This window comes from Hordeum vulgare, chromosome 4H, assembly GCF_904849725.1.
Source record: "Hordeum vulgare subsp. vulgare chromosome 4H, MorexV3_pseudomolecules_assembly, whole genome shotgun sequence".
Taxonomy (NCBI): Eukaryota; Viridiplantae; Streptophyta; class Magnoliopsida; order Poales; family Poaceae; genus Hordeum; species Hordeum vulgare.
In genome coordinates this window covers 396,129,677-396,153,663 of record NC_058521.1, presented here as the reverse complement: position 1 = coordinate 396,153,663, position 23,987 = coordinate 396,129,677, and positions in this window count along the sequence as shown.

Here is a 23,987-nt window from a genome sequence, read left to right as displayed (position 1 = left end):
TGAAGCTTTATGGTGAGCGTGAGCTGCCAAATGGGATGATGGAAGTCCTAATGAAGCCATTGGCTGATGGAAAACCTCCGAGAACAACCTTCCTCGTCCACGAGCTCAAGTACACACCCAGATCTGTTTACAGAATTCTCTGCAGTGTGCTCGCGCCGATCAAAGGTCATGATGATGAAGAAGATGTCGTAGGCCTCATGAAGGATATCCTCTTCAACATCATTCATGGTATTCCTATCAACATCCATGATTTCTTCTTGAGGACTTTGGCCGACAATGCTATGTGTCCTTTTGATCACAAGATATATGCCCCATGGATCATGAGATTCATCAGGACAAGGAGAGGCATCAACTTTCTCGCTGAGTGCCAAAACCATGTTGGTTATATGCCTCCTATCCGGGTCAACAAGAAGACTTTCGAGTCCATTGAAGGAAAAGGAAAATCAGTGATTGAAGAAGGCAGTAGGCCCCTTGATGGCCAGTTCAGAGAGCCAGAAGCTTATTCTTCATGGGATGATACTGAGACTAGTCCGGCAAGCCCCATTCCTCCTCGCGTGATGAATACAAGAGAGCTCCTCCTCAGTCTTCACCAGAAGGTGGATCAAAATCACAAGTGGGTCAAACGCCAGTTTGGCGCCATTGTGAAAACCCTCACTGAAACACAGAACTCTGTGAAGCTCAACCATCATTATCTGCATGAGGTTTTTGATCGCACCTGGGCTACACTTGCACATATGAAGACTCAAACTGAGCTTGAGGAAATGGAGTTTGAGCGAGACTTTGAATGGTCGTGGCCTCCCAAGAAGAAGTTCAGGCCTATTCCAGTTCCAGACCTTGAAGACGCTCCTTTTCTTCATTTCGCACTGCTGAAACTGATGAAGAACAACTCAACACTCCTACCCCGAGGTTATCCCCCTGTCAGTAGTCCCCGAAGCAGGGGAGGTCCGTCGCCTCAGAGCGGGAGGCCTCACCGGCTTGAGTTCCTTGCTGAAGCTCTTCTTAGACCTCTTATTTCAAGAGGCGCCGGGTCGGAAGCCGGATTGCTTCCAAGGGATGCCTCGGCTTCACTGCAAGTAGCGCTGCTGCGCCACGTGCCATACCCCGGGCCTGACGTGATGATGAATTGAACAGGTCACAGGACGTGGCCTGCGCCCTCGTCCCGCCATGACGCCCCCTCGGCCCCCGTGCGAGCGGATCCTCTGCGGATTGCTCCGCGACGGTTGGGCTCCGTGGGGCGTAAAGGCACCCGTAATAATCGGAGGAGGTTGGCATTATGCGCACTGGATCCCCACCCCACGATCTATCGTGGGGGTTTAAATAGGATGCGGGGGCGTCGAGGAGGCCATTCGCCCCCTTCTCGCCCCGCACCAAGCCCCTTCCTTCTCTGAGCGAGAGAAAGAAGAGCGCTGCCTCGCCTTCGCCTCCGCTCGAGCCATCGCCGACGGCCACCATCAGGACCATCTCAGCCTCCGTGGCCAGCCACCATGTCCAGCAGTGCCCCAAAGAAGGGGCAGTACCGAGGCGTTACACTTCAGAATGGATTTCCTCATGATGCTCAACCCAAGCCTAATCCTACCAAAAGCCTCAAGTGAGGCATACGAGTGACATGAGGACTCTCACAGTTGAGGGTTCCGACCGTTTCGATAGCCACGCCAAGTCATTGGTCTTATCCACTCCAACGGTCATATTATTTAAGGGCATTAGCGTCAAATCATGTCGGGATGCTCCCAGGCTATAAATAGCCACCCCCACAACTATTAGCTGGTTGGCTGCTCCGTTAGAAACTGACACTTGTCATAAGAGCAACCTAATTCCTCAGAGTCTTCGAGAGTAATTCATCAGTGAGGAAATACACCATACACCGAAACCACAAACCAAACCTAATGATTGAGCATCACTGAAGAAGTTATTCCTGTGTGGGACTGAAGCCTTTTACCTTTGAGGACTGTGCATCCTCCAGACGGTTAGGCGTCATGGTCTAGAGCTTTCTAGCAGTCAATTGTGGATCGCCGGGTGACCAAGTTTGTGAGGGTTTGGAAGTCTGCCCTGAAGACTTACCACGAGTGTTGGGCGAGGACTGTGTGTCCTTAGCTCAAGGAGAACACGGTAGGGACTGTGTGTCCCGGGACTGTTTGTCCTTTGGTTTCAATACCAAGCCGCTCCAAACCAGATGTACGATTGTCACAACAGTTGGAACTGGGTCACCAACGACTGTCTTCACTGAGAAACGGGTTCTAATTCCTCAACTCCTTACTTTCCTCGTATTATGTGTTGATGACTTTCACTGCTACTGTTTGAAGAATTTGCTGAAGACTTTCTCTGAATTTCCTCAACCCCAAATTCTTCACGTCAGTTAATCCTCATCTGTATTCTGCGTACCTGCTCACAGTGCAATCAGTTTTCACATTCTTCACTGTGAAAAACTGTTGTTGTGAAACTTTGCACTTCTGATCCTTTACTGTTTCCGTTGTAAGTTAGTCATCAGTGAGGAATTTCCTCAAAAGGAATTTCCTCAGTGATGAAATTCTAAAAATCTCCTACTCACCCCCCTCTAGTCGATATAACGCACTTTCAGCAGTGACATCTACAACGACAACATTGACGCACTCCATGACCGCCGCATGCTGCCTCCAGCAAACCTCGTGGCGGCGCGGGTGCCCGGCACCGAAGCGGCCCCGACCCCGGAGAAGGGCGAGGTGGTAGTGTTTGAAGAACACTTCTGCCGTGGCTTCAGCCTTCCGGCGAGTGACTTCTTCGCCCGCTTCCTCGCCTTCTTTGGCTTGCAGCCGCATCACTTGGCGCCCAACGCCATCCTCGAGCTAGCCGCCTTCATCGTCCTGTGCGAAGGATTCCTGGGGATCGAACCCCGCTTGGACATTTTTGGGAAGCTGTTCTTCTTGAAGCAACAATCTGTGACGATGGACAAGGCCGAGGTGGCAAATCTTACGGGCCCCAAGCCAATGACTCTGTGCCGGGCCGCACTGGTGCATCACCGGACGTCGTCCGACTTTCCTCAGATGCCGCTTCAAGATTCTATCAAGATGTGGCAGAAGGGGTTCTTCTACGTGAAGAACGTCGACCCCTCCCGTGACTACATCAGTTTGCCCCCCTTTGCCATCGCTCCTCCGACAGCGAAGTTGAACTGGAAAGCGACGCTTCCGAAGCCGGTCGTCGAGGTGGAGGAAATATGTGCTCACCTCGACAACTTGAAGATTCGGGGCCTCTTGGACCGTGACCTGCTCGCCACCATGGTGTCCCGCTGGGTCCTGCCTCTGCAGCGACGACTGCATCTGCTTTGCCAGATGGGCGGCCGACATGACCCGTGCCGGCTCTCCACCAAGAACTTTCGTGCCAACGCGGTGGCCCGGAACGTGAACCATATCTCCTCCGCCAACATGGATGAAGGCGGAGAATGGGAATGGGGAATGACCCCCTTCGACCGAGACCATCCGGCTCCGGTGGTAAGTGCCTCCCCAAATCCTCTTTTATTATTTTGAATGTGTTGTTCTCTTTGTGACCCGAATGCCGACTCCGCCCTCCAGATGTTCAAGCGCCTGCAAAAGCTTCAGCCGCCGGCTAACGACGTGGAGGCATCGGACTCATCAGAGATAGATGACGAAGGGGTGATGGAGCCGCGGGTCTCTGCCTCCGTAGATATGGAAGAGGCGAGGGAGTCGGAGGGCTCCAAGCCGCCTGGTGAGCACCTTAAGCCCTCTCTTCTTGAACAGATGGATGATGATGAGACGCCACCTCCTCTCCACGGTGCAGCCTTCGGGGAGGACCAAGAGGACCTGGAAGAAGTCTCCAGCCCTCCCCTGACGCGAGCTCGCCGAAATGCTGGTGAGATGGTGGCGCATGGCGAGGCGGACCGGTAGAAGGGCAAGGGGGTCGCCGCTGCCAAGCCGGCTCCCAAGCGCACCGCAATGGGACCTCCAGCCGAACGCCGAGGCAGCGGCGCTAAGAAGCAACGAGCCACCACCGACAGGAGCCCAGTGCCCATCGTTGCTGGGTAAGAGATCATCATTACCCTTTTTTGGATTCTTGTGCGAAGATGGATTCCTTATTGGTTTGTATTTGGTAGGGATGCCGAAGAGGTAGGGGACGAAACTGCCTCCGCCATCGAGCGAGCCACCTGGGCAGCTGCTGACGCTGCCAAGAAGGCGTTGGACGAGGAGTCCACCCTCCGTTGGGAGAAAGTGGTTCGAAAGGTGGCCGAAGGCCAACCTCAACCCAGCCGAACCGAGAAGCCCTCCAAGGAGAAGCGGTCGAAGGCAAGGCACAACCCGGCCACACGGGCGCGCGTGGAGAACCCGGCTAGCGAGCCGGCCCCGAACCGCACCAAGGGGGCCGAGTTAGCCAAGTCCGCTGAGCGAGCACCCTTCACGCCGGTGGATCTCGATGTGATCCCCAACGCGTCTGAAGCTGACGTAGAAGGCACGTCGAAGATGACAATGGAGGCCCCGGAGATGACAATGGAGGCGCCAAAGACGACAAATCCACCTCCGGCTGCGGAGATGGCGCCGGCCAGACCCCGGGCCCACCACCCAGAGACGACACCATTGTTGTGGTCAATCGCGGCCTGACCGCGCCACGATCCGGCCCCATCTTCGGGAGCCGGCCCATGAATACCTGGCGCGCGTCCAATGCCGAACGCGCATCACTTCCCCTAGGCGCCGAACTCTGCGGTATCCCGGCGCTGGTGGCAGAATTCTCTCGCGCCCGCGAGAAGGTGTCGCATGCGGCCCTGGTGGCCAAATGCGGATCGCCTTGAAGACTGAACCTCCGTAAGTCCTCAAGCCTTTGCTTTTTATTTGCTTCGATTTGGTTTTTCTTCCTTGTTCTTGCACCAATGGGGGCGCGCCAGCGCACCCACTGGGTGTAGCCCCCGAGAATCGGGCCGGCCAAGAATTAGTTGAGCCGAATCTCATTGTGCTATGCTTGTAGTTGCTTTTTAGTTGGGGTGCACTAGCGCACCCACTGGGTGTAGCCCCCGAGAATCGGGCCGGATGAGAGTTAGCTGGGACGAATCTTATTCTTTGCTTTGTTTGTATTGCTCATAGGAACTTCATGATGCCCAAGTGCAAGCATATACCGCACTGCTGGCCTAGATCCAGGTGGCCAAAGGCCGAACCAGTGACCTTCAGAGCCGGCTGGACGCGGCTGTCTCGGAGCGAGATGCCCTGTGTGAGGCGTGATACGTCTGCGTCGTATCTACTTTTCCCAACTCTTTTGCCCTTGTTTTGGGTTCTAATTTGCATGATTTGAATGGAACTAACCCGGACTCACGCTGTTTTCAGCAGAATTGCCATGGTGTTGTTTTTGTGCAGAAATAAAAGTTCTCGGAATGTCCTGAAATTTACGGAGATTTTTTCTGGAATAAAAGAAAAATACTTGCGCAAAGATCCACCGGAGGGGACGTGCCAGTGGGCCACAAGCCCACAGGCCGCGGCCACCCCCTATGGCCGCGCCGTGCAGGCTTGTGGGGCCCACGTGGCACCACCGCCCCCAGACTCAGCTCTATATCTTCCGTCTCGCCCGGAAAAATATCAGAGAGAAGGTTTCATCACGTTTCGGGCTCCGGAGAGGGGAAATCATCGCCATCGTCATCACCAACCTTTCTCCATCGACAGTTCCATGATGCTCTTCATCGTTCGTGAGTGATCTCATCGTAGGCTTGCTGGACGGTGATGAGTTGGATGAGATCTATCATGTAATCAGTTAGCTCTTGACGGGGATTGATCCCTAGTATCCACTATGTTCTAGATTGATGTTGCTACTACTTGGCTATGCTTAATGCTTGTCACTAGGGCCCGAGTGCCATGATTCCAGATCTGAACCTATTATGTTGTCGCCAATATATGTGTGTTTTAGATCCTATCTTGCAAGTTGTAGTCACCTACTATGTGTTATGACTCGGCAACCCCGGAGTGACAATAGCCGGAACCACTCCCGGAGATGACCATAGTATGACGAGTTCATGTATTCACCGCGTGTTAATGCGTTGGTCCGGTTTTTTATTAAAAGGAGAACGTTAATATCCCGTAGTTTCCATTAGAACCCCGCTACCACGGGAGGGATGGACAGTAGATGTCATCCAAGTTCTTTTCCATAAGCACGTATGACTACATACGGAATACATGCCAACATTAGATTGACGAACGGGAGCTAGTCACATATCTCTCCGTGTTATAGCTGTTACATGATGAATCACATCCTTCATACTCATCCATCACCGATCCAGTGCCTACGAGTTGCAAGACTTGTTACTTGTTAGTCACGTTGTTACTTGTTAGTTTGCTGTTGTTGCTACTGCGGTTCCTTGCTACTTCGCTATTACTTGTTGCAAGACTTTTCTGGAGCCGTAGCCGGGGAAGCATTCTTCTCAAGAATAATCCCCCGTCAACGTGTTGGCGCCATTGATACAACAGTTAGGAATAGTCTGTCGTCAACAGATCGTTTCTGGCACCGTTGCTATCATACTACCTTGCTACTGATACTTTGCTTGCAGACACTAAACTTTAAGGTGTGGTTGAATCTGACACATTCAGCTGCTAATACTTGAGAATATTCTTTCGCTTCCCGTCGTGCGAACCAATAAATTTGGGTTGAATACTCTACCCTCGAAAACTGCTGCGATCCCATACGCTTGTGGGACATCAAGGCTTTTTCTGGCGCCGTTGTCGGGGAGGAACAACTATATTCTCTGAGTCACTTGGGATTGACATCTGCTGATCACTATGAGGAATCCGAAAGATCCAAGAACTAAAATCCTACCTTCCACTACCAGGAGAGGTAAGGAACTGCCATCTAGATCTGCACTTGATTCACCTTCAGTTTTGAGTAAGTTTGCGACTTCGCCTCTTCCTAGAAATCTTGATATGCCGCCTGTGCTTGATGATGCTACTTCTGCTGCTTATGATGCTATGCTTGATACTATGCCTGATGATGCTATACTTGATACTATGCCTAATGATGCTATGCTTGATACTATGCCTGATGATGCTATGCTTGATACTATGCCTGCTATGGCTGATACTGCTTTGCCACTTGGTGCATTCCTTGATGCACAAATTGCTAGAGTTGCTGCTAGATGTGATGATACTTCTGAAACTGCTGATACTATTGAAGTAGAACCTGCTACTATGCCTATTATGCCTGATACACGCTATGTTATGGAGGGAGAGATAGCTGAGGACTTTCTTGCGTGTAAGGATAGCTATGATGTTGAGAAACTTCTGCGCAAGTGGAAAGAAAAATCTCTGAACGCTAGGATGAAATACGACCCGAAGTTTGCCACTTCGCCTATCTTTGGGACCGATAAGGATTATGAATTCTCTGTCGACCCTGAGCTAATCACTCTGGTCGAATCTGATCCTTTTCACGGTTATGAGTCTGAAACGGTTGTAGCCCATCTTACCAAACTGCACGATATAGCCACCCTATTCACTAGTGAGGAAAAGATCTGCCACTATTATATGCTCAAGCTGTTTCCTTTCTCGCTAAAGGATGATGCTAAGACCTGGTTCACTTCTCTTGGTCCTGGATGTGTGCGTAGCCCCCATTATATGGTCTACTGCTTCTCTGAAAAATATTTCCCTACCTATAAGAAGCAAGCTGCCTTGCAGGAAATATACAACTTTGCTCAAGCTGAGGAACAAACTCTCCCACAAGCTTGGGGGAGGCTCATCCAGCTACTGAATGCTTTTCCTGATCACCCTCTTGAGAAGAATGAAATACTTGATATCTTCTATAATGGACTTACCGATGCTTCTAAAGACCACCTAGATAGTTGTGCCGGTAATGTTTTTAGGGAACGAACCGTAGAACAAGCTGAGATTCTAGTGAATAACATCTTGTGCAATGAGAATGCTTGGACTATTCCCGAACCATCTCCTAAGCCAACTCCGAAGAAAAGAGGTATTCTATTGCTCAGTCGTGAAGATATGCAAGAAGCCAAGAAATCTATGCGAGAGAAAGGCATTAAATCTGAAGATGTCAAAAATCTAACACCTATTGAAGAGATCCATGGTCTCGATAACCCGATACAGGTAGTAGAAGTAAATTCTCTATGTAGGTTTGATGAGACTGATATTCCTTTTGATAAACCTGCTAGCTTATGCATGGATGAATTTGATAACTTTGTTGCCAAACAACAGAGTTTCAATGATTATGTTAGCAGACAATTGGAAAAGAATGCTTGTATTCTTAGTCATTTAAGTGCTTGTGTGGACAGAAATGTCAATGATCTTAAGCTTCTGAGTAAGCATGCCTCTATGGTTACTACTCAGGTAGAACAAGTACTTAAAGCTCAGAATGACTTCCTCAATGAGTTGAATGACAATTCCGTTAGAGTCGTTACTAGAGGCGGTAGAATGACCCAGGAACCTCTATATCCTGAGGGTCATCCGAAGAGAATTGAATAAGATTCTCAAGGAGTTAGCACTGATGCACCTAGTCATCCTAGATAGAAGAAGAAAGATGATAGGGATGTGCACGCTAGCAACCCTGTTGGTGCTACACCTGAGAGTCCAAACGATGCCTCTATCTCTGATGCTGAAACACAATCTGGTGATGAACATGAACCTAATGATAATATATATAGTGATGTTCATGAAGATGCTCAACCTAGCAATGAAAAGGATGTGGAGATTGAACCTATGTTGTTCTTGATAACCCACAACCTAAGAATAAAAGATACGAGAAGAATGACTTTGCTGCTAGGAAGCATGGTAAAGAAAGGGAACCATGGGTTCAGAAACCTATGCCCTTTCCTACCAAACCATCCAAGAAAAAGGATGATGAGGATTTTGAGCGCTTCGTTGAGATGATCAGACCCGTCTTTCTGCAGATGTGTTTGACATATATGCTCAAAATGTCTCCGTATGCTAAGTACATGAAAGATATTGTGACTAATAAGAGGAGGATACCTGAGGTAGAGATTTCCACCATGCTTGCTAACTATACCTTCAAGGGTGGAACTCCTAAGAAACTAGGTGATCCCGATGTGCCCACTACACCTTGCTCCATTAAAGGCAACTACGTTAGAACTGCGTTATGCGACCTTGGAGCCGGTGTTAGTGTTATGCCTCTCTCTCTTTATTGTAGACTTGAACAGGATGAGTTGACACCCACTGAAATCTCTCTGGAAATGGCCGACAAATCAACTGCTTTCCCTATCGGCATTTGCAAGGATGTGCCTGTTGTGGTTGCTAACACCACTATCTTAACAGACTTTGTTATCTTGGATATTCCCGAGGACGATGCCATGGCTGTCATCCTTTTTTAAACACTACAGGGGCTGTTATAGATTGGAATAAACGCAATGTCACTTTCCATGTCAACGGTAATGAGCATACGGTGCACTTTCTGAAGAAACAATATCGAGTACATTGCATGAATGCTATCAAAAAAACTTCATCGATTGTTATTGGGAGCTTTGAATGCCCTATTCCTCGTGTCAAGATGAAGTATGATTTGCTGGTTGGGGAAATACACATCCCCATTGAGGTGACCTAGTGACTATTCGAAAATTCTCCGTTCTCTTTTGCGATTCGAGACAGTTTTGTCGAGGGGATCTGATCAACCCCATTGACGGATTTCCTTCGATGACCATGAGATGGATGAATCGAGGAGTCACAAACCTCTGTTCCAAGCTTTCTCTTTAGGTTGCTTAGAAGAAAAATGATAGATTTAGTTTAGTTTTCCCTGTTTTCTGTTTTAGCGTTCGGTAGAAAAGTACCCCGAAAATAAAAGTTCTCCGAACGTCCCGAAAATCAAGTATGATTTTTTCTGGAATTTTTGAAAAATTCTGAGCAAAGAGTTTGTCTGGGGGGCACACCAGTGGGCCACAAGCCCTAGGGGCGCGGGCACCCCCTGGCTGCGCCACCCAGTCTTGTGAGGCCCACAGGCACCCCCTCCACTCATTCTTTCTCTCATCTGGTTCTCCTACCTCGAGAAAAAATCATTTCACAGCTCAAACCCGTGTTCTTGCTCCTCTTGCTGGGATTTTTGATATCTTTGCTCAAATCACCATTCTCCGAACTGTTTTGGGGAAATTTCTCCTTGGTAAGTGACTCCACCATTGGTCCAGTTAGTTTTTGCTCTAGTGCCTTATACTCCGCGTATTTTTGCTGCCTTGGTGACCATGTTCTGTAGCTTTGCATGCTGATTTTAGCTGGTCCCAAGTAGTTTTGATGCGTAATATGGTCTCTAGGCACTTGTGGGAGTAGTTGCTACGAGTTTTGTTGAGCCTTATTCACTTGTCCTTAGAATCATTAAAAATTTCAGAAATTTTTACAGATTGAAAAGAGAAAAGATGAGGAGGTTCTTAAGAGGCTCGTCAAGCCGTGACGCCAAGGATGATGGGAGTGAGAAGAAGGCCAAGTATCCGGTCCCTCGAGTCGCAGAAGTTTGAGCATGCGAGTGGACAAGCGACATGTTCTTACACGCCGCTGGAATTTATGAGGACTTTTACCACTTGGTGGGAAACGCAAGCCTTACCGCCTTCGTTGAAGATAAGTGTCCGCAATACCTCCTCCTCACTAATATCTTTGTACAAAGATTTAACTTCTATCCGAAGAAGAATCCTCCTATGGTTGAGTTCAAACTTTATGATATCCCCCAGCGCATGTCACTCCAGGATTTTTGCAATGTTTGCAAATTACCTTACGTTGGAGATATTCATGAACCTCGTCCACGGGACTTGGAAGCTTTCATCGATACAATTGCTGTAGGAGAGGAGAGAGGAGTGTCTTGCGCTAGAGCTGCTAGCATTCATTTTCCCGTCCTTCGGTACTTCTCATTATTTGTGGGAAAATGTTTGATTGGCCGTGGGAAAGCTGGGTCACTTAGTTCCCCAGATCTTGCGGTCTTGTGCGAAGCCCTTTATAACGATAAAACTTATAGCTTGGGCGCTATAGTAGCTCAACGGTTGAACCTGAACCGTTCTAAAGGTGTTGTCTATGGAGGTATCTATGCTACTCGTCTTGCTAGACACTTTGAGATACCTATTAGACTGGAGGAGGAAGAAGAGATCCTTCTTCCCGAGAGATATCTAGATTACGATAGCATGGTTCACCATGACTTTCTTGATAGAGATATAAATAGAAGGATGATTTATAACCTGGTATTTACTCAGGGTACTCGTGAGACTATTACTTTGCCTGCTCCTTCTTTGTTCAATCTTCATGCAGGCAGGTACACTATTATGCCCTCGGACATCTACGCATATTGGGGCTTAGCCCAACCAAAGGTGCCCGTGCCTGAGCCACCAGTCGAGTACCAGACGCCAGTTTATCAGTGGGAGCCAGAGGAGCTCACACAATAGTGGCATCCTCAGTCCACTCTAGAGTATCTTGGAGCTGGTTATTTCCCTCCTTGGGAGTAGACTAACTTAGGCCAAAAGCCTAAGCTTGGGGGAGTACGTGTTCTCACTGACTTTACATTCTTGCTTATGCTTTCACTTTGTTAGCGCGTGTTCACACTTTGCCACTGTATCATCCATGCTAGTTTATTTTATTTTTCTCATTTTCTTTTCGTGTGTCTGTCTAGTTTGAGAAAAACCAAAAAGATTTTATTTTTCTTCTTTTGCTTGTTGGGAGCTTTCCCGTGTAAATAGTTTTCTTTTTCTTTGGGTCAACGTAGAGGATATTGGTTACAATGTTTAGTGGCTCTTGCATGCATACGTGTTTAGCTTTAAAAAAGCCATATTACTTTGTCTTCTCCTTTGTGTTTGCCTGCAGATTCTAGCTTTAGTCCAATGCACGAGCACTCTTATTATTGTTCACATCGTTCGGTCGTGCAAGTGAAAGGCAATAATGACGATATATGATGAAATGACTGAGCCTGGAAAAGATGGTATGAACTCAATCTATTTTGTTTTTGTAAAGATGACTATCTCATCATGCCTGATTCAGCTTTGTTGTGAGAGAAACATGTTTGCAATGAAAACTTAGAGATCGTAGTTGCTTATGCCATGCTTACTTAGCTAGGAGCTTATAATGGTTTGTCTTGGTTGCCAACATGAATGTTGAGATGACTATGATGTAGCATGATAGGATGGTATCCTCCTTTGAATGATTCAAGTGGCTTGACTTGGCGCATGTTCACGCATGTAGTTGAAAAAAAAATCAACATAGCCTCTATGATATTCATGTTCATGGTGATTTATGTCCTATTCATGCTTGCACTCAATGTTGGTTAATCTCAATGCATTTTGATGACTGTTGTCGCTCTCTAGTTGGTCGCTTCCCACTCTTTTGCTAGCCTTCACTTGTACTAAACGGGAATACTTCTTGTGCATCCACCTCCATAAACCCAAAGGTGTGCCATATGAGTCCACCATACCTACCTATGTGCGGTATCTACCTGCCGTTCCAAGTAAATTTGCATGTGCCACTCTCTAAATCTTCAAGAAATAATATGTTTTGCATGCCCGAACCGCTCATGTGGTGACGGGGGGCTATTGGTATCTTCCATGCTAGGCGTGTTATCCTCGATATGTGTTTATTCACTATCATTCACGAGAAAGGGGCCGGTAATTGGAATTCCCAGCTCCATGCACAAATCGAAAAGATAATTGCAAACAAAACTCCCCCAGGATTGATGTTGGTATGGACGGTACCCGAGGAATCGGCTAGCCGTGGAGTGTGATTGATTGGTGGTGGGGGAGTCAAAACTTTACTTTTCTATTTGGGAACCGCCTATAGCATGTGTAGCGTGGAAGATGTTGAGAACTCTTAGTCATTGCATTGACAATGAAAGCATGCCACCCAAAATTATTATCTCTGCTTTCAAAGCTTGAGGTCTCGCACCTCTGCAAATCAATGCTTCCCTCTGCGAAGGGCCTGTCTAATTATGTTCCTGTTGAGTCATCCTGCTCTTACAAAAGCACCAATTTGAGAGCACCCCTGTCATTTTTATGCATAGCTTTTAACTGTGTTGAGTATGACTATGAATGGATCTTCATTGCAATGAATTACAATGTTTAGTCACCCCTTGTTCTTTGAAGGTGCTCTGCATTTATGTTTTGCGGTCTCAGAAAGAGCTAGCGAGATACCATCTATTCGTACTACTTCATGTTGTTTTGATTGAAGTGTTGCACTTGAGGCTTACTATTATTTGCTCGCTAGTTGATTATGCCATTGGTATGAGTTTACCGTGAGACCTACATGTCATTTGCTTATGTGGCTTGCTTGTGATCTTGCTGAAATTATGGTTGTGGGTTAGACATAGTTGCAACAACAAGATCAAACAGAGTTCGTCAAAGTTTTTCTTTTGTCTCTCTCAGTTTGTCAACTGAGTTGCTTGAGGACAAGCAAGGCTTTAAGCTTGGGAGAGTTGATACGTCTCCGTCGTATCTACTTTTCCAAACTCTTTTGCCCTTGTTTTGGACTCTAATTTGCATGAATTGAATGGAACTAACCCGGACTGAAGTTGTTTTCAGCAGAATTGCCATGGTGTTGTTTTTGTGCAGAAATAAAAGTTATCGGAATGTCCTGAAAATTTACGGAGATTTTTTCTGGAATAAAGGAAAAATACCTGCGCAAAGATCCACCGGAGGGGGCCTGCCAGTGGGCCACAAGCCCACAGGCCACGACCACCCCCTCTAGCCGCGCCGTGCAGGCTTGTGGGGCCCACGTGGTACCACCGCCCCCAAACTCAGTTCTATATCTTCCGTCTCGCCCGAAAAAAATCAGAGAGAAGGTTTCATCGCGTTTTGCAATACGGAGGCGCCGCCACATCCTGTTCTTCATCTGGAGGGTAGATCTGGAGTACTTTTCGGGCTCCGGAAAGGGGAAATCGTCGCCATCGTCATCACCAACGTTTCTCCATTGACAATTCCATGATGCTCTTCATCGTTCGTGAGTAATCTCATTGTAGGCTTTCTGGACGGTGATGAGTTGGATGAGATCTATCATGTAATCGAGTTAGTTCTTGACGGGGATTGATCCCTAGTATCCACTATGTTTTAGATTGATGTGGCTACTACTTGGCTATGCTTAATGCTTGTCACTAGGGCCCGAGTGCCATGATTTCAGATCTGAACCTATTATGTTGTCGCCAATATATGTGTGTTTTAGATCCCATCTTGCAAGTTGTAGTCACCTACTATGTGTTATGACCCGGCAACCCCGGAGTGACAATAGCCGGAACCACTCCCGGAGATGACCATAGTATGAGGAGTTCATGTATTCACCGCGTGTTAATGCGTTGGTCCGGTTCTTTATTAAAAGTCACTACAAGAAAAACTACATGTAGACACGCTCAATTTCATACGTAGAGACGTGGTATTTCATCTCTATGCAACTTTAGAGTCGATTTAGTAAAGCGTCCTTGGAGCGTCTTCCCACAGACCGTCTCAAAACATGTAGACACGCTTGCTAAGCATGTATACATGGCTTGAGACGCTATATTGAGACGTTGAAAATCGTCTATATACATATAAAGACGTTTCTTGAGACGTTTCATTCATGTCCAAAGAAGCATACCATCATCTTGAGCCTAATACTTATACACGCTATGTACAGACATTATGTTCATATTCAAATATACATAAGCTTCTTTGTAGCTATGGAATAATTTAATTTCAAAAATATTTTATTTATTTGAAATCTGTATGCGTCATTTTGATCACTTTTCGTGCCACAAATGCATGTGCAGATTGATCATCAAATGTCATTATATAAGGGCATCAAACCACATCACCAATTGCATCCACGAGCAACGTGTTCGCACGATTACCACCCTCATTAACAATTAGAGTGGACAAATTAATAGGAACAAATACCTTTACTGAAAATGTGGAGTTCACAAATGAGGCATTCATACGGAAGATACAAATAATTACGAAAACCCTACTAACAAGAACTAAGTTCTCCTTTGATGCCAAAATCTATACATCATGTATAATATTAGTTCATTTGAAGATTATCCATCTATGATTACTACTGGCTCATGCAATGCACTCCTTTTCTGAATCCTCTAGCCTGCAAAAGGAAGATAACAGAGAAAAATTTAGATGAACATAACCTTTTAGATTAGTGCAAGATGAAATGATATTTCATGACACTATAAGAGATGTACAATACCAATATCTTGTGGTTGTATTGGACTAGCAAAATTTTGTGTCTCTGTTGGGAGGGGCTGGATTAGATCATTATTGATGCCCAGGTTTGCATAACAGACTATTAGTAAGTATATACATATACTATGGTAATTTTATTGTACATATTGCTTAAATCATGTCGACTTATCGCATGTCTGACTCGTCCACCATGAGTCTTGACTAGCCATGACTAGTGAAGAGTCGCTAGCCCAGAACATCGCGTCGACTCAACCTTAGGTGTAACTTATTTTGACATATGCTTGTGTCTATCACGACAAAAGTAAAAAATAACTATTAGACCAACTATCTTTTTTATCTTCAAGTTGCAAATATCTACTTTTACAATGTTAACTCTTAATAAAGACCAATTGTTTGTAATTTTTTGGAGTGGCATCTTTAATCACATCCCAACTATTACTTTTTTAACTCGTGAGACTGCATTAAACTATGAAAGGCAATTGTACTAAAAGCCATATAATGCTATCTAGTCTCATATAGGAAAATATGGGAGATTTGGTATTAATGGTAGATTCTACATTCCTGTCACCACTAACAAATGATGTAAAACACCAGGCTAATACAGTTAATCACATATGTTAGATGTGAACCTAAGATAAGACAGTGTTGCAAAGTGTACTATATTATTTAGATTCAGACAATAATACAGGGTATGCGTCATAGGCTCACAGAACCAACAATAGATTATGCGTCAGTAATTTAGTAACATGACACAGATCATATAGTATTCCAACAAAGCATAGAAGGTCACCACAGGAGAATGTGCACCCTGCTCAGAAGACACTTATGTGCTAAAACGCCAAGATTTTACATCGCATTTTTCGTGTTTGGTTTTACTTTTACCAGACTAACAAGCCACTTCCCAATTTTGATCTGCCGGACAAACATACCAACACCACGTCACCTCTTCCGCATGCATTACAGACTCAACTAGAGGAAATTGATTAGTCATTGTGCCAATCAAATATTATAGTACAGGAACAAACTTTGACTTTATAATCCACAACTAGATAGATCACGATTCAGTAAAACAGGATCCACGAAAAGTCTACAACGTCAGGCATGTTTAATAGGAACATAGAAGAATGTACAAGAAAACTGAAGGAGGCTACTCTTTTAATGCTAAAATTTGTGCAGGAGATGGAATTGGAGGGAATACCTACTTACAAGGTGGAGACCTGAATATATTGGATGCATCCGAGCGCTGCTTGCGGACGATGTAGCCACAGGAAACACGGCAGAGCTTTAGGTGGCGAATGACCATAGCGTGGGTGCGGATTAGTGATGGTGTGGACGACATCAGGAGAAGCGTGGCTTGGCGACAGTGAGGACGGATTCCGATGGGATCCAACTGCGGAAGTCACCAACGGAGGAGAAGGGGAAGTCGCCATCGGAGACAGGAGCTCGCATCAGAAATTAAGGCTCGTGGGTGAGGCTTCTTCTGCGCGGGATGGTGGGATAAGTGGTGCACGGGGTGCGCTGCTGCCGACGAAGATTGGGATAGATCTGGAGGTTGAAGAATTGGGGAGGTGGGGAGATGGCGGCGTGGGGAAAAGATGCCGATGGGTATGGAGCAAAAAAATCCAATCGTAACGCACGAAATCTAGGCGGTAAAGAAAAAGAATGTAGAGCCTCAAAACTGATAAAGTGAAAAAAGTGTGTGTGCGTCATTTTTTTTCTAAAACAGGCCTTCAGATCTATTATTAAACCCAATCAGATAGAAGTAGCAGCCCACAAAAATAGAAAAATACAATAAAGTCCCTCAAGCGCCACTGAACCGCCACATCCGTCAGAGTGAGTTGAGGATGCGCCGCCACTGTCGCCACTATGCATGTTTGCCGGTGAATCTCTAAAGAAGGGAAGCCTCCGTAGTTATTTTTATGTAAGTATAACGGAGTAATAAATACAAGCCTCTTAATAGCCATCCGATCTACCATGGTGATAAATAGTATTTTCGAGGTGTTTCCTTGTCAGATCAAATTATATTCAATCAATGGAATTTTTTGTGAAAAATGTATCATGATGATATACATATCCAATATAAAATACTATTTTTTTGTGGAGCGTGACATTGGCGGGGAGGGACGTCCTGTTGATTGGCAAATGGTGGCACGCGAAGGAGAAAGTTCGCCCGGGGGGCACTGCTCATCTAGGTGGCGGGGATGCTCGTGCATTGGGAAGTTATGGCTAGGAGGAGGAGCATAGGAGCTTTGGGCAAGGGTGATTTCGTTTACCAGTGAGGGAGGAAAGACAAGTGGCATGGGTGTTTGGCTTGGGGTTCAGTAGCTGTGGTGCAAGAGCTTCGATCGTGGAAGCAACAACTAGGGCTAAACGACAAAGGAACAGCGGTAGCTTTGTATCCAAGGTATGTTCGGTTCGAAAGATGATTAAAAAGGTTTTCATTGGTTGAAAACTACAAAGGTAATCTAAAAATTTGGATACAATCAAATAGCCAAAATGCATTCAATTCATTTGATACCTCGTGTGTTTTAGTTTTAGCAAAGCTAATATTTTGTGACTATGCAATGAAAAAGGGATTACCATTATTCAAGGGTTTCTTCGATCCAATAATAGTGCTGCATAATAAAACGTCTCAAAAATCGTCTCTAAGCTAATTTGAGATACATAGTTATTTCTATAAATGTCTAGTTATAAGAAAGTGTTTGTGGCGCTTTGTAAGCGCTTTAGAAAATGTCTTTAGTTTGCTCAGTTCATGAGCTTAGAGACGAATACAAAAAGCGTCTTAGAAAAAGCGACCATACGTGCCTATTTTGTTGTAGTGAGTAGAACCTTAATATCCCGTAGTGTCCATTAGGACCCCACTGCCATGGGAGGGATGGACAATAGATGCCATGCAAGTTCTTTTCCCTAAGCACGTATGACTACATACGGAAAACATGCCTACATTAGATTGACGAGTGGGAGCTAGTCACATATCTCTCCGTGTTATAACTGTTACATGATGAATCACATTCTTCATACTCATCCATCACCGATCCACTGCCTACGATTCTTTTACTACTGGTTCTCGCTACGTTACGTTGTCTAGGCTTGTCCCTTGCTACAAAAGGGATTGGGCCACTTTGCTACTGTTGTTCCTTGCTACTTTGCTGTTACTCTTTGCAAGACTTTTCTAGAGCCGTAGCCGGGGAAGCATTCTTCTCAAGAATAATCCCCCGTCAACGTGCTGGGGCCATTGATACAACAGTGAGGAATAGTCTACCGTCAACAGATCGTTTCTGGCACCGTTGCTATCATACTACCTTGCTACTGATACTTTTCTTGCAACACTAATATTTCAGGTGTGGTTAAATCTCACACATTCATCTGCTAATACTTGAGAATATTCATGCGCTTCCCATCATGCGAAGTAACAAATTTGGGTTGAATACTCTACCCTCGAAAACTACTGCGGTCCCATATGCTTGTGGGACATCAAGGCGAACAAGCAGCTCCACCTGCAGTTGGATCTTCTCCAGACGGTAAAGAAGGACCGCGAGGCGGCTCACCAGGCGGAGCTGGAGCAACTGCGCGCCGAACTTCAGGAAAAGGAGTCCTCCCACACCGCTGACATGGAGCACCTGAAGACGGTCCATGTCGAAGAGACGGAGCGTAAGGACGCCACCCTGAAGGAGAAGGAGGCCGCTTTGACCCAAGCGCAGGCGCAACTGGTGAAGGAGACCGAGGCGGCCTAGGACCTCCGAGGCGAGCTCACATGCGCGGCTCAAGAGAACATGACGCGGGATCGCGAGGCCCCGGAGGAGGCCCGTGAGACCGATATCCACTTCAACCGTAAGTCTCCTTTGTCTTGATTTGATCTTCCTTTTTGCTGGCGTTTCCCCTCCTTCTCCTCCATACCACCCCCCATTCCCCAGGGTTCTTCCCTGGGACACGGGAGGCAGCAGAAGTGGCTGTGGAGACTAGCCGTGAAGATCGTCGCACCGCTGGAGAAGTAGACGCCAACGCCGGCTGGTCCGTGGAGGAGATTGCCACTCATGCCAAGGCCCGCCTGCACGAACTGGCCCGCTCCCTGGAGCGGCTCCAGAACGCAGGACTAGAGATGGTGAAGGTGCTGTGGCCTGATGCAGTGGAGCCGGTGTCCATGAGCCGGCTGTCCCGCTGGCTTGAGGCCGGCAGCTCCGGCCTCGACGCCTGGCGCGCATCAGCTGCGTGCGCTGGTGCATACATGGCACTCCGCCTAGCCAAGTCCTGATATCGAAACCTGGACTTCGGCAAGCTCGCACCACAACGCGCGAGATCAGAGGGGGAGATGGTGGCCCTGGAGGACCAGCTACAGGTGAGAGCCACCAGCATCGCCTCCTTTGCCGCCTGGGATGAATTCGGCTTGGAGCATGATGCAGATGGCAATGTGGTCCCTGAGGACATGTTCCGTCTGCAGCCTTACGACATCGAAGGCAGTTCTACCGAGGCGACCATTGAGGAGGAAGCCGCCGACTCCAGCAGCGAGGCCTACGCGGACTCGACTGTGAAGGACGGTGCCAGAGGTGCTTGAGGCGGAGAGGGTGCATCCACCTTAGGCGTAACTGGCGATGGTGAAGCCACCACTTCAGGAGCTGCTGCCGGGGCCACATACGGAGCCGCCTCCCACTAGCTTGCCCTTTTTGTTTTTTCTCTGAATTTTGTTGTCAGTCCAACAGTTCCACTCACTGGGGCGGGTGTTTTGTTGTAATGAACTTCGGCCGTGGGCCTCTGAATGCTTTGAATGTGATGTATGCTATCTTATTCTGCATTGTATTCGTAAGCACTGTGCTTGCTGACTTGCGTTTTTATCTTTCGATTCCCTTTTGACTCCTTTTCATCAAGCTCCCTTGTTCTCTCCAGCATCCGCCCCGCCAGCCTGACAGCCGGGAGCCGGTCTATGACTGGGATGGGGCTTCTGCCTTTGAAAACATTAGACCTAGATTTTTCGAAGCCATCGATACTCTTAGACTCAAAAGCGAGCCTGCACAGGCCGAATAGAAAGTAAGATCAAAAGCGATCAAACCGACCCGAGCCGGCAACCTTCTTTGTAGTTGAGCATTGCATGCAGCCTGCCTTCCCTGCCACCGTCTCGTAAGTCGTACAGCCGGAAGCCGGACTGTAGCTTGTGCGAGACAGTAAAGGTTCAACCTGGCACACACTATACACTCACCTACAACTAAGAAAACCGTTCAGGTCGGCTAGTGATCCTGCAAGCTCTTAGAGCCAGACCAGGGAACTGACAAACGAGTGAATAACTCTTGTCATGAATCTGAAAGAGGTGTGCCTCAAGCACCGGCTTGAAACACCAATTGCATTCATTTAAAGTCCCGAAAAGGGAAGAAGATACATACGTACATGCTTTTTCTTTCTCTTGCATTCTAGCAATAGAACGGGAGAAGTAATGCCACATTCCATGGATGCTCTGTTTCCTGGTTGGAGTCATCTCTCTTGCGCTTCCTTGGCTTCTGGGCGTCTATCAGATAGTATGCATTGTTATGCAATGCCCTACTGACGATGAAAGGTCCCTCCCATGGGGAAGAGAGCTTGTGCAGGCCGGCTGTTCGCTGGATTCTTCTGAGCACCAAGTCTCCCTCTCTGAAAGAGAGGGGCTTGATCTTCTTGCTATGGTAGTATCTTAGCTTCTGTTGATATATTGCCATCCGGCTCAGGGCCAGCTCTCGTGCCTCTTCGAGCAGATCGACACCGTCTTCCCTTGCCTCCTTCGCTTCCATTTCTGTGTACAGGGTGACCCAAGGAGAGTCAAACTCAACATCCGTGGGGATGATTGCCTCGGACCCATATATCAGAAAGAATGGGGTGAAGCCGGTTGACCGGCTCGGCATGGTGCAGAGGCTCCACAGTACAGCTGACAACTCTTCAATCTAGCAGCCGACTGACATGACTAGTGGCGCCACGAGTGTTGTCTTGATGCCGGCCAGGATCAGGCCATTTTCCATTTCCACCTGGCTGTTGGATTGTGGGTGCGCCACCGACGCCAAGTCGAGCCGGATACCCTCATTAGATCAGAAGAGTGCCAAAGCACCCTTGGCGAAATTGGTGCCATTGTCAGTGATGATGCAATGTCCTTGATGAACCTGACGGCCGTGGGACCGTCAAGTTTCTTGATGGGCCTGGCCCCAATCCACTTGGTAAATTTATCAATAGCAACCAGGAGATGTGTCATGCCGCCTCGAGCAGTCTTGAATGGCCCCACCATATCCAACCCTCAGACGGCAAACGACCATGACAAGGGGATGGTTTTGAGGGTTGAGGCCGGCATGTGGCTCTGCGTGCTGAAGCGCTGGCAGCCTTCACACTTGTTGACCATGTCTACAACCTCCCCAATGGCCGTGGGCCAGTAAAATCCATGGCGGAACGCCTTGGCCACTAGGGTTCTAGAGGAGGCATGATGCCCACACTCACCCTCATGTATGTCTCTAAGGATTTCCTGCCCCTTTTCTGACTTGACGCAGGATTGGAACGCGCCAGCCACGCTACGCCGAACCAGTTCGTGATTGATGATGGCGTATGCTGCTGATCGACGCTACATCTGCCTTGCCTCCGCCTCATCTTGGGAAGCTCTCCGCGAAGAAGGAAGGCCAAGATGGGTTGAGCCCACGAAGGAGCCGACACAAGAGCCGGCTCTGCCTCGACCTGAGGATCGGGAGCTTCTGCAGCCCCCGCGCTTGTTGATGTAGTCACAGGCTCGAGACCTTCTGTCTCTGGTGCCATTGTGGCAGCCGGCACGCTGTATACCTCCATGATGGCCACCCACTGGGTGTCGACCCAACATGATTCGAGGCTTGGCGTGACCGAAGTTGTTGTTGGAGCCGACAAAGTAGTTGTAGCCCGCGCAGCAGTTGGACTAGACAGAGCCAGTGTAGCCGACACAATAGTTATAGTCGGCGGAACTAGCATAGCCGACGTCGTAGGTACTGAAGGATCTGCCGGTATAAAGATCGACGCCAACTCCAGAGACGACTTGATGAATGGCCTGTATAGTTGCTCAAGGGAAACGCCGGCTGGAATTGCCTATCTTGTGGAGCCGATCTTGGACAAGGTGCCGGCCTCGTTGTCCGCCCTGGGGACATGATGGAACTCGCAACCCTCGAAAGGGCCACTGAGCTGCTGAATGAGGAAGTGGTAGCTTGCGATGTTGGCGTCCCTGGCGTCCCATTCGCCCGAGACTTGCTGCACCACAAGGTCCGAGTCGCCGAAGCAAAGGATCCGCTGGATGCCAATTTCTCTGGCAAGCCGGAGGCCGTGAGCGAGCGCTTCGTAGTCGGCGACATTGTTGGAGGCGGCGAAGTGTATCTGGAGAGCATACTTGAGTTGGTCTCCTTTTGGAGACATCAAGACGATGTCGGCTCCCAGACCAGTTTGCATCTTCGAGCCGTCGAAGTGCATCCGCCAATGAGTGGAGTCTGGAGGTGGTGGCATAAATGGGGTTTCTTCCCAATCGACCAGGAAGTTAGCCACCACCTGGGATTTGATGTCGGTGCGTGGCTCGTAGCGGATGTCATGGTCAGCCATGGAGATGGACCACTTGGCAATCCGGCCCGTGGCATCATGGTTGCCCATGATTTCTGAAAGCGGAGCAGTGCTCACCACAGTGATGGCATGCTCCTAGAAGTATTGCTTCAACTTCTTCGCGGCAAGGTAAACACCATAACACATCTTCTGATAGTGGGGGTAGTTTTTCTTGGAGGCGGACAAGACCTCGCTGAGGTAGTAGATAGGGCATTGCACTAACAGTACCTTTCCCTCCTCCTTGTGTTCCACTACCAGAACCACACTGACCACGCGAGTGGTTGCCGCGATGTAGATGAGGATGGGCTCTATTTCAGCCGATGCCGCCAAGATTGGTAGGCTCGACATGACGCGCTTGAGGTCGCGGAAGGCTTCGTCCGCCTGGTCGTTCCACTCGAACTTGGTCGTCTTCTTCATCAGTTGATAGAGTGGAAGCGCCTTCTCGCCCAGCCGTCTGACGAATCGACTAAGGGACTCCACACAGCCGACGAACTTCTGGACGTCGAGGATTTGAGCCGGCTTCACCATACGCTCGATGGTTCCGATCTCATCAGGGTTCGCTTCAATGCCACGAGAGGACACGAAGAAACCCAAGAGCTTGCCGCCTGGAACTCCAAAGATGCATTTCTCCGGGTTGAGTCGGATCTTGTATTCGTGCAGATTGGTGATACGTCCATTTTGCATCATGTTTTCATGTTGATATTTATCGCTTCTTGGGCTGTTATTTCACTTCACGATACAATATTTATGCCTTTTCTCTCTTATTTTGCAAGGTTTACATGAAGAGGGAGAATGCCGGCAGCTGGAATTCAGGTCTGAAAAAGGAGCAAAGTTGAGATACCTATTCTACGCAACTCCAAACGCCATAAATATCAACGAGGATTTTTTCCGGATTTATAAAAAATACTGGGCCGAAGAAGCACCAGAGGGGCGCCAGCAGGTGGCCACAAGCCTGCTTGGTGCGGCCACCCCCCTGGTCGCGCCAAGGGTGCTTGTGGGCAGCCTGCTGGCCCACTGGCCCCCTCTTCTACTATATGAAGGGTTTCGTAAAGGAAAAAAAATAAGGGAACAGCTTTTTCGTGGATTCGCCGCGGCCACGAGGCAGAACTTGAGCAGAACAAATCTAGAGCTCCGACATGACGATCCTGCCGGGGAAACTTCCCTCCCGGAGGGGGAAATCGTCGCCATCGTCATCACCAACACTCCTCTCATCGGAGGGGACTCGTCACCATCAACATCTTCATCAGCACCATCTCATCTGCAAACCCTAGTTCATCTCTTGTAACCAATCTCCGTCTTGCGACTCCGATTGTTACTTGGAAGGTTGCTAGTAGTGTTGATTACTCTTTGT